General features: G+C 39.0%; 1 long non-coding RNA gene across 15 annotated transcripts in view; it reads left to right on the top strand.

Moving 5' to 3' along the window:
• LOC147843329 (uncharacterized) overlaps nt 1–12,512 on the top strand; it is a 121,928-nt gene that overhangs the window by 63,557 nt on the left and 45,859 nt on the right. The window contains exons 5-6 of one of the 15 annotated variants that reach the window (XR_015493043.1): nt 9,487–9,645; nt 10,982–11,461. The exons of the other annotated variants lie outside the window; for them this stretch is intronic. This is a non-coding gene — a long non-coding RNA (uncharacterized LOC147843329). Of the gene's footprint in view, nt 1–9,486; nt 9,646–10,981; nt 11,462–12,512 lie in introns of those variants that run through there. 15 annotated transcript variants of the gene reach the window in all.

Here is a 12,512-nt window from a genome sequence, read left to right as displayed (position 1 = left end):
TTAAACTATTAAAATATTAATAAAAGTAACTTTTTTTAAAATTTAAATAAATTTAAAGTGGTTGAAAGAAAGATCCAGGTTCCATAATACAATTCTAAAGCATAAATAAATCAGGAAAAAATTATAAATGAAAACATGAGTCATAAAATGTGGAATATGGAAATTTTTTATAGTAGATACAACATTTTTAGCAAGACAGTACTCATAAAAGTTAAAACCGCAGATTGTCTGTGTTTGCGCAAGTAGTTCTGTGAGGTGTAAAAATGGTTTTAGAGCTGGCGGGTCAAAATTTTCAACCTCTAGAGCCTTCATGAAATATAAAAAAATATATATATATATATATATATATAAATAACTAAACAACAAACAAAAAATAAATAAATAAATAAATAAATAACCAACTAAATATATAAACAACAAACCAAATAAATAAACCAACTTACTAACTCAAAGTCAATAGATAAGTAAATAAACCTACTAAATAAATAAATAAATAAATAAATAAATAAACCAACTTACTAACTAACCCCCAAACTAAATAGATAAATAAATTAATAAATACATAAATCAATAAACAACAAACCAAATAAACAACAAACAAAAATAAATAAATAAACCAATTATATAAATAAAAAAATTAACAACAAACCAAAAAAAAAAAAATAAAAATCAACTATATAAATAAACAACAATCCAAGTAAATAAATAAATAAACCTACTAAATAAATAAACAAATTAATTAAATAACTTACTAACTAAACTCCGAACTAATAGAAAAATAAATAAACCAACCAACTAAATAAATAAATAAACAAGCAAACCAAATAAACAACAAACAAAAATAAATAAATAAATAAAATACCAATTATATAAATAAGCACAAACTAAATAAATAAATAATTAAATACCCGACTAAATAAATAAACAGCAAACCAAAATAAATAAATAAATAAGCAACAAACCAAATAAAAAAAATAAATAAATATGAAAAAGTCATCAAAGTTAATGATTTTGTTTAACTTTTTCTCCTGCTGGTAAAACTTAGGCTGGACATTTGTTTTTTGCAATACACATATTATTAGCTGTCTTTTTATGATATGCTAAGCGTTGCAATTTTGAATGCCAAAATTAATGACACGGACGCAAAAGGCAACACATTATTTCCCTTGTTGCTTATTATGTTCAGCATAAAATATGACCACCCCTTTCCATATTTCATGAACGCCCCCGCCGAATTTATTAAACCACACATTTGTCACGAGTAAAGCCCAGAAAAGAGCTTTTCCATTAATAATAACACTGAGGGTTTTATAGTCTTGTTGACAAAGTCGGTGCTAAAAAGAGCTAGCAATCTAAGCAGTGAATTTCACTCATGAATTATCATTATTCCCAGTGTTTGTTACGCAGCAATAGTCGGCTGGGGTGAGATGAGTTATTACAGTATCAAAATCTTGCGGATATGATGTATCACTCATAGCGGCTGAAACACCGGTATGGCCGCTGTGAGGATCTTTAGCTCTCGGACTTAATGAGACAGAAAAGGGGGAAGTTTGGGGAGCGCGAGACAGTGAAAAAGGGGCGACAGGTTCTGCATCATTCTGGTGCCCAATGGTCCCTGCAGCAGTAATATTTGAGTTGTTATCTGTTCAGCAAATCAAAGACTAATGAGGCACAAACACGCACGCGCATATAAACTTCAAACGGCATCACGAGGCGGCGGCTGTTTATCATTTTTTTTAAAGGATTTTTGTAGTTTTAGTTTAATGAAGGACAAAAATGTGGTCAGCGTGTCAAATGTCACGCACTTAAATTAATGGAATGTCTTCTGAAAGAGATGATGTGGCAGCTTTGCCGGATTCAGTATTGATTGATTTAACCGCATCGCTTGCTTAAAAGGCACTGGACTAATTCTGATTTAACTTCAGCGTGGATTGCAACATATTGCATTACATTTAGACATTTAGCAGATGCTTTTCTCCAAAGTGGCTGCAATTGAGGATCAGTGGTGGAAAGAGTAATAATAATAATAATAATTCCTTACATTTATTTAGACCTCTCTGGGCACTCAAAGCACATAGGGGGGAATCTCCTCATCCACCACCAATGTGCAGCATCCACCTGGATGACGCGACTGCAGCCATTTTGCGCCAGACTGCACAGCACCCGCCAGCTGATTGGGGAAAGGAGACAGAGTGATGAAGCCAATTATGATATGGGAAAGGTTAGGAGGCCATGAGCAGATTTGGCCAGGATGCCGAGGTTAAACCCCTACTCTTTTTCGAAGGACATCCTGGAATTTTTAACGACCACAGTTTAAAGTGTCATCCGAAAGACGGCGCTCACTGAGCAGTATAGAGTCCCCGTCACTATACTGGGGCATTAGGAACCACAGGAACTACTGACCGGGCGCAGCCCTGCTTAGCTTTAGTGGGCGACCATGTGAGAGTTGCAGAGAGCTAGCTGCCGGCTAGCTGGTAGTGGAAGTAAAAGTATCTGTTGAGTGAGCAGTGAGTGGTGAGTATTACACTGTGAAAGATTGAAGCGTTTGCATGCAATTTGTGTGCACTGGAAAAAAGCTTTCATTCATCCAATTAAAAAAAAAGTATTAAGGTAATCTAAATGTTAGCAATTCACCCAATGAAATATAAATAGTTTACTTTAACCATTATTTTCTGTCTCCATGAGAACAATTTTATAAAACCCGGTACAAAGCATATTTGTTTTGACAAAAGAAAGTCAGTTAATTTAAATTAATCTAGCTTTAAACAAAACAAAAATACCCATAAAACGTTCATTCATGCAATTAAAAAAACAGCGTAATGGTTTCAAATCTAAATTTTATTACTTGAGCTAATAAAAAATAAATAAATTGTCTTAATATTTTTTAAGTCCATGAAAGTACAAAACATATTGAGTTTCTGTTTAATAAGCATGTGCTGGCCTGTGTAAGTAAACTTAAAGTTTTTCAAATAAATATTTCTTACTTGAGCTATGAATCAAAAACATTTATGTTTAACTTTGTTTTGAACTTAAAATATATTACTCAAAAAATAAAACAAATGATATTAAACAAACAAAACATGCATTTTTAATTGGATAAAGTACTGCTTGATTTTTTTTTAATTTTTTTTAGTGTGTGTGTGCAAATACGTGACACTCTGTACTGAATTTAGTTATTGCTTTGAAGTCCGTTTAGCAGTTTCAATCATCATAGTTGAGAAGTTGATCATTCTGAGAACATCTCAAATTACAGTATTTTGAGTATTTGTCAGTTGTTTCTTTACACCAATTTTGAGGAGGCGTTTAACAAAAAGATGCAATGCATACAGTATAAGAAGTGGTAATTTTGTGCTCAGATAATTACGTGCCAGAGTTAGAGAGAAGTTTGTATCAGCAAGTGGTTGGTCGAGCCCACTCACCAGAGGCCTTATTTGCAAAATGTTGCAGACTGACCTATATTGGATATAAGATCATTTACCAAATGTACACAAATGCAATTAAAAAAAAAAAAAAAAACATGTACACACACAAACTATGCCAACTGTTTTTAAGTCCCTACCTTACAAATAATTCCTAATGAATCTTCTCAGCATGTAAAGGAGCATAAGTTAGAAGTATTGTACTCAAGAGAGGCAGGAATTGCTCAACCTTAAATTTCCAAATACTCTTATTTACAACACACACACACACACACACACACACACACTTACACACACACACACAAATACAGAAAGCTCTAAAGACTTCTAAATAAATTATTTAAAACATCTGAACAGTGCAATGCATTTTGCTTTTACTTTTTTTTTCAACTTTGGCTAATTATTGATACATACCCACCCCTTTCCCTAAACCCAAGCAATAATGTTTTCAACAGCACCGATTGACCCGATCACCCCCTTCCCTAAACCCAACCGACAGTGTTTTCAAAAGAAATAGAGAATAAGAAAAGCTCTTGCCTGATTTTTACCACATTTTCAGATCTTACCACATTATCACCCTGTTATTTAATTGTTTATTTTATTTTGTGTCAATATTTGTTTTTGTTTTACGTGCTTTCTGGAATTGTTCTGCACCGGACTCAAACCCCGTCGTCGTGGTCAACTCCTCTCTGCTTCTCAAGTCCACCGACATACTTAGCATTCGTTTTAAAGTCAAAATGCAGCCATACATAGCTCTGGATACATAATTCGAGCTCTCCAGAAATGTATATGGGAGTACAAATCACAGAACACTTTTGTGTTGTTGTTTTTTTCCGAATGCTCATTGGAACTGGAATTGGATTGCAATTGGAATTGTTGAACTATGTTGGCAATGGCAGAATTGGCTAACAGATCTATGTCTGATCTACTGCTGGTCACCAGCCATCAGTATCTGGAAGTGGAATACTCACATCTAAAGGTCATCAAAAGAAACACGTACAGAGTAGAGAAGAGGGTGAATTACTGTAGGAATTTCATCGACACTTGAAATAATCAGGTCAAAGTCTAGTAACGCTTGTCTGTGCTCACACTTGTGAGAAACTCTGCTACATTATTCAAATATGACCTTATGTTTTCATTTCTACCTCTCTCACTCACTGTCTCTCTGATGAACACTTTTCTTCTGCTAACAGTTTTCCTCTATACTGGAAGGTTTTAGAGTCAGGAGTTTTCTTTGCTTCGGTCAAATTGAATCATTTTCTATTTTCACTTATGTATACATTTTTTTAAATATGCAAACTAGGCATCGTCTTACAAAACATCCACACATTTGCATATGATATCAAAAGAAATATGGACTCCATAGAAAAATGTAATCTTCATCATTGGTATACTCTATGTGTTTAACAACGAAGTGGTTGGTAGTTTTCATTAAGTATCAAATAATTAAAATAATATGTATATACTGTACACTCTCAGAAATAAAGGTACAAAAGCTGTCACCATAGTGGATCGTTTTCAAAAGGCGCACTTTTGTATCTAAAAGGTGTACTTAAATACTACTAAAGTACTACCTTTTTCAGGTCATTTTTAGGAAACTGCAAACTCCACACAGAAATACCAATTGACCCACCTGGGACTCGAACCAGGTCACTGCTATGGTCACTGCTAACTACTTACCCACTGAGTTGCCAACGCAATCTTATGTATATATGTTGTGAAATGTAACCAAGTGGGACAGCATTTTTACCTGGTACAGTTCAACATCAGGCCACTTGAGTGAAGACCTGGGGGCTGGGAGGTTGTGGAGGATGTTGGTAAGCAAAGAGGGGGGTAAGGGGTCAGGGGTTGGCTCAGGGTGTGGAAAGTTGGTTGGGAGGGGATTGGAGAATAGTGCGGTGATCGTTAAGTGAAGAACAGGGAGGAACGTAGAAGGGGGAGTTTAGAGGGTGGTGCGGCTATCAGTAAGTGAAGAGTGGGTTGGGTTGGGGTTGGGGAAGCAATTGGTATATGAAAGGGGGTGGGGGTGGGAAGTGACTAATCAGTAAGTGAATAAGGGGGTAGTTAGGTGGTTAGTTGGGGGGAGGGATTAGTAAGTGAAGAGCAGGGTGGGTGAAGTGTTTGTTAAGTGAAGAGGGGGAAGGGTGGGGTACTTGGGGTGGTATGGGGGTTTAGTTAGGGGGAGTTTGGAAGGTGGTACAGCAATCGGTAAGTGAAGAGGGAAGGATGGGTGGGGTACTTGGGGGGGTTGCGGTTGGTTAGGGGTTGTTTGGAAGGCGGTGCGGCAATCGGTAAGTGAAGAGGGGAAGATGGGTGGGGTACTTGGGGGGTGGGAGTTTGGAGGTTTTAGGGTGGTGCAGTGATTGGTAAGTGAAGAGCGGGGAGGAACATATGAGGGGGAGTTTGGAGGGTGGTGCGGCAATCGGTGAGTGGAGAGCTGGGGTGGGGAAGTGATTGGTAAGTGAAGGCGTGAGGGGTGGGTTGGGGGAGTAATTGGTATGTGAAAGAGGGTGGGGGGTGGCTGATCGGTAGGTTAAAGGGGATAGTTTGGGGGGGTAAGGTATTTGGTTGGGGGGTGGGGTTCGGAGGGTGGTGCAGTGATTGGTAAGTGAATAGCGGGCATGATGGAAGTGATTGGTAAGAGGGTGGAGGATGGGTGGGGTACTTGGGGTGGGGGGTTTGGTGGATGACAGTTGGTTAGGGAGAGTTTGGGGGGTGATGCAGCAATCAGTAAGTGAAGAGCAGGGGTGGGGAAAGTGACTGGTAAAATGTCCCGGTAATCTTTATGGCCAGTCCACCCCCTGTCCATTGCTTATTAAAGGTCAAGACAATAAAAATCACAAATTATCTTATTATTTAGCTTTTTTGTTCTGGTAATTGAAAATTGATGCAATTATTTGAGTCTAATTTACTCTAGAGATCATTATTACTTAGTATTTTAAGTGCTTACCGTCAGAGGAAGTAAAATGCAATGTCTCAAGCCTCTGTTGATGAAGAGCTGTACCAAAAAAAAATGGACAAAAATATTTTGGGTGCAAACGTGATACTGTAAATTGCATTCCCACACACTGGCGGTCGATGTGCGTCCCCCGAGGTGCTCTCCAACCCCGCAACCCATAAATATAGGCCATAAAAGAGATAATCAGACGGGCCTGAGGTGCTCATATTGGTGCGAGGGGGAAAGATTTGATTGAGGTGAATTTGAAGGACACTTTGCATGTAGTTTGAGAGAAAAGGAGGACACTGGACTAAGGAGCAGTATATTGCCTGACCTTTGCCTGCCGCATGCAATGTCCCCGTGATAAAAATTTACAGTTTTCCTGGCAATAAGGTGTGTAACTCAGCAGTAATAAAGGTCAGGGACTGCTTCCTCAGAGAGAGGAGCCACAGGTCAGCTCTGCAATACTGATGAAACGACCTCTGTGTATCGGCGTCTGAGAGCTGACTGTATCTGTTCAGCTTGCTGAGCTGTGCCTGCATCCTATAGACTTAGAAAAGATAAACACAGACATGAGGAGATAACTCAAACAGCCTGAATGTGACTTGGGAAAAGATGCATGTTGCTGTCTTATTCATAACAGCTATACGTACTACTCTGCATATTTAAACAAGTTTTAGTAAAAAACATTTTAAATAGTTTATATCGTTACAGCCTCTGTATCACATTGTGGATCTGTTCCTAGAGATTTCACAGCTTTAGAAACACTGGAGTAGTACTGAGATGGTATGGATGTCTTTGATGATTCTTTTGAAGTGCAAAATAACTTTTTTTGTTGGAAGTAATAATCCCAATCATAGAACAGATTGGATTGTAGTGGGAAAGATACTAAAATGTATCCTTGCTTTCAGTGACTTGAGCACATCAATAGTCTCTCTCAGACATCACAAGTCTTTGACAAATATCACTCGTTTTTTGTAGACATCACTAGTCTCTAACAGGACATCACTAGTTTTTCATAGGGGTGTAAAGGAAACAACAGAAAAGCAGTAATTGCGGAACCGTTTTCAGTCACGAAGATGTGACCATTGTGAATGGCTGCTCAGCTGTTGCACTTCTGTGGTCTTTTCTGCCTAACTCCAGTGGCTGGATTGTCACATTTGGACTGACTGTATTTGTCATGGGAGTGTATGAACCGAACCGTCACCCGTGTATTGTGACGGATTAGGATGAATACATATACAATTACACCCCTATCTCATAGACATCACTAGTCTCTAACAGGACATCACTAATCTCTCATAGACATCACTTTTCTCTAACAGGCGAGTGGGACGCTGGACAAAGACTTTTGCGTTCCTGTTTCGTTCTTTGTTTTAACCTGCCTTCTGTTATTTATTTATTTATTTATTTATTTTTTTTTTTTGTTGTTCTTGCCATCTTGTTTATTTTCATTTTTTTTTTATTAATAATTTGTTATTTTGCAGATATTCTTTGTTTTTCCCAGAGGGATTTGGAGAGGTAGATGTCACTTTAGGAGGAGGTTTAGGAGTGAGCCTTGGCTTTGTATATTTCGGTTTGGTTAAGTTTAGAGTAGGTAAGTTAGGGTGTGTAAATGCCGTGAACTTGCTTTTGATTATTTTGTTTTCGGTTAGGTCATAGGATAGATCTTAGTTAGTTTTTTTTTTTTTTTTATGTTTTCGCTAGTCTAACAGGACATTGCTAATCTCTAACAGGACATTGCAAGTCTCTTACAGGTCATTGCTAGTCTTTAACAGGATATTGCTAGTCTTTAACAGGACATTGCAAATCTCTAACTGGACATCGCTAGGCTCTAACAGACATTACTAGTATCTCACAGACATCATTAGTCTCTCAGCACATCACTAGTCTCTAACAGTATCACAAGTTTCTCATAGACATCACTAGTCTTTAACAGGACATTGCTAATCTCTAACAAGACATTGCAAGTCTCTAACAGGACATCGCTAGTCTTTAACAAAGAATCGCTAGTCTAACAGGACATCGCTAGTCTCTAACAGGACTTTACTAGTCTCTCAGACATGGATAATCTCTAACAGGACATCACTAGTCTCTCACAGGAGATCACTAGTCTCTCATAGACATCACTACTCTCTAACAGGACATTGCAAGTCTCTAACAGGACATCACTAGTCTCTAACAGGACATCACTAGTTTCTCATAGACATCACTAGTCAATAGCAGGACATTGAAAGTCTCTAACAGGACATCGCTAATCTTTAACAGGACATTGCAAGTCTCTAACAGGACATTGCTAGTCTTTAATAAGACATTGATAGTCGAACAAGACATCGCTAGTCTCTAACAGGACATCACAGGACATCACTAGTTTCTCATAGACATTGCTAGTCTCTAAAAGGACATCGCTAGTCTTTAACAGGACATCACGAGTCTTTAACCAGACATCACTAGTTTCTCTCAGCATATCACTGGTCTCTCACATTAGTCTCTTCCAAGCAGGTTAAGCCAGTCTTAGCACACCTCATACCACAGGTAAATCAGATGAGATCATCTTTACAACCTCCAAGATAACCAGGACATACCTAGGATTGCCTGAAGCAACGAAATCAGCTCAAAATCAGTATGTTTATCATGTGCCAGCATTAGGGTACCAGTTAAAAAGAATTTGACAGATAGTGAAGGAAGTGAATGTTGTGCTTCACAATATATGCCATTGTAACTAGTATGTTCCTCATGTTAGGACAACATCCGATAGGACTAAGCAGTGACCTTGAAATTTAGGAAATTTTAAGTTGTTATCTCCACCCTGATTGTCTCCAGTATAAACTGAACAGCAGAATAAAAAAAATTTATTGACTAGGTTTGTTATTGGAGTACACTGCAAGTATTAAATATGAGAAAGATCACATACGTACATGCATACACACACACACACACACAGACATGAACAGAAATCATGTAGTCAGAGCAAACAACCTGCGGTGCTGCTGAATGCATGCAGGGTAAACATGCTCCTATCTGCCTGGCTCTGTATCAGCCTCCTCTGCATTAGAAGTGTGTTTGTTTTCTTCCCCCCACCCCTCCTACTTTCTCTTTCCATCTTTCAGTCTCTCGTTTTGCTCGTAGCATCTCAGTTTTCCAATCTTGGCCGGTTGTTTTGGAAGAGAGCTGTGATGAATGTGGCTCGGGTCGGGTTGACCTCGGAGATAACCCCTGCTTTCTCGTGGCGAAAATTCATCAGCGCCTCATGCGGAGGCCCACGGGACCCGTGATTCAGCACTCAAGGTGAGTGTTTGTCATGAGGCTTTGGGAAGACAGGACAGGAGGAGAGGAGAAAACGAGAGCAGCTCATGCAGGTTTCATTCTGCAAAGTCCCCACTGAGTCTTTCTGTCCCCTCCAGGGACAACTGAAATCTCCCATCTGGACTTCTTCTTTTTTTTCCCTTCTCTCCTACTTTGCATCCTTCTTTTCTCTTCCCTTTTTATTCTCTTTTATTTCTTTAGCCCTGTTTTCTCCCTCTCTCTCCAAGGCCATTGTAGTCTTAATGATGTCTTAAAACCCAGAATGTTGTGTAAAATCTCTGCCGCTCACAGGGTCATCCAACATTTAGCACACCTTCAGCTTTCACTGCACCATCTGTAATTAAATTCACTGCTAACATGCTTGGGCAAAAGTGTGTGAACACCCCTTTCTAATTAGCAGGATTTCCATTAATGCAACACTATAAAATGACGTTTTAAAGCGCTCTGTGTCTCCGACGTTCTTGCAACAGTTCATTAAGGGCATTTACTCTTGCAGCTTGACAATACCTGTGCACAAAACAATGTCCACGTCTCCTAAGGAATAACTTAAATGTCCATTTTAAACTCTACCTCATCCCCATAAAAATTAACTAGCACCATAATGCATGATAAACTTTTAAAAAGGGTACCAAAGGGGTTTGGCTTTAAGGTGTCACAAAAACTGCCTCCTTTCATCTGAGAAATATTGCTAAGTAACCAAGTGTGCTATCCATCTCAGATGCAGAAAAGCTAGTTCATGCTTTTATGACTTCTAGGCTGGATTACTATAATGCTCTGTTCGCTGGTTGCCCAGCATCCTCTACTAACAAACTTCAGCTAGTGCAAAATGCAGCTGCCAGAGCTCTTACTAGGTCTAGAAAATATGATAATATCACCCCAATTTTATCCTCCTTACACTGGCTGCCTGTTAAGTTTCGTATTAATTTAAAAATATTACCTCTTACCTATAAAGCATTAAATAATTTAGCTCCTGTTTATCTCCAACCTCCTGTCCCGCTACAATCCAACCCACTCCTAAAGATCTCAAAACTTCTGGTAGTACCTGAAACAGCAAAGTCCACTAAAGAAGGTCGAGCCTTCTCATGTATGGCTCCTAAACTCTGGAATAGCCTTCCTGATAATGTCCGAGGCTCAGACACATTCTCGCAGTTTAAAACTAGATTAAAAACCTAAAAATCTTTTTAGAAAAGCAAACACACATAGCGGTATGATACATGAATGTGCTGCTGCACACATCTCGTTTATATAGACTATGAACAACAGCTACGCTTATTATTCTCTATTTTCTCTTTTTCCACCTGGGCATACCCATCCTGAGGCCCCTAGAGAGCATGCAGTGCCACTGAAGCGAATCAAGACCTGTGAAGAGATGATCCCAAGGTTTCCACAATCCCACACCAGGCCGTATCCCGAGCAGCTGCTGTGGTGGTCATGGAGGAGTAGAAAGCATGCGTCTGATTCCTGTGATACTCCAGGGACAGATTCTTTGCTGAGGTCCAGCGTTCTCCAGCCTCCGGCCCCTAGTCTGCAGCTGGTCGTGCTAACTGAGCCTGGTTTCTCTTGAGGTTTTTATACTTCACTTTTGCCAATTGGTTAAGTTTGATCCTCGCCGCTGTCTCCACTGGCTTGCATAGTTCGGGACTTGCAGAGCTGCGCATCGATGGATTACTCTTCAGTGTTTGGACTCTCAGCAGTGATTTTTAAAACACAATGAACTGAACTAAACTGAACTGCAACACTGAAAACTAAACTGACATTGTTTCAATCCACTGTAATCTTCAATATGAAGCTGCTTTGACACAATCTACAATGTACAAGCACTATACTGATAAACATAAATTGAATTAATGCCGTAAAGAACCATTATTGGTTTCCCAATGAACTCTTCATGGAACAGTTATGAAAAAATAACACTTTGGTTCACCTGCCAACATCTTTTACCCATTATGAACACCAATAAAAAGAGAAACACCTATTGCATGTTATAATAAACATGTTAAAAGGTTTTCCAAGGAGCCATTGATGCCAATAAAGGACATTTCAAGAGTCCAAATATGAATAAATTGAGCCGTTGGAGGATTTATTAGTGCATTCTGATTATTTCTTCTGACCTAAGAGTGCAAGGAATGGTCTTGAAAGTGTGACTCATATAGAGGTCACCCACGCAAGTGTCACCTCGCACCATGTCACAGCATGAGCATTACCGCCAGACAGCCTGTATGATGAATATAGCCCCCTTATAGCATAATCCATTCCTACAACCTCATATAGAATGAATATTAATAATGAAGTGGTCAACAAAACTAGGCCAATTGCTGTAATCCTACCGGCATATGCTTACGGTTTTACCGGCACTAATGCATTCCGCGCTGAATGCCCACAATTCCACGCTATCCCATCAGCTAGTCTATGAATTAGCCAAGGATATAGAATGTAGCTTAATGTCTATCAGACATCAAAAGACATATCCCCCCACTATATTTCATTATTCCATTTCTTTCTCGCTGGCTGAAATGAAATTGTCCTCGTCTAAATCAGATTGGGAGATTTGGATAAAGGTTGCTCAATTGCGGCAACAACCAAAGCTGGCGGAGAGGAGTAATATATCTTGATTGAAGTGCATTGTTGCATCAGCCGCGGCGGGTTTGTGACGGAAATGGCATTATTCGGCTGCTCATCACATTGGGGATCTATGAAAGCTTATCGGAGAGGCGAACAGCGCATATGCAAATGGCCGTCTCCAGCGGAATGGCATTGGAGCTGATTAAAATAATTCAAACAAGTACATTTGGGAGCTGTGCCAGGCAGACATGATGAGTGACAGGGCATGTTGCTCTCAAAAGGACCGA

Source organism: Danio rerio, chromosome 6 (assembly GCF_052040795.2).
Source record: "Danio rerio strain M-AB ecotype USA chromosome 6, GRCz13ab, whole genome shotgun sequence".
NCBI classification, from domain to species: Eukaryota; Metazoa; Chordata; class Actinopteri; order Cypriniformes; family Danionidae; genus Danio; species Danio rerio.
This window is presented reverse-complemented; position numbering and strand designations above follow the sequence as displayed.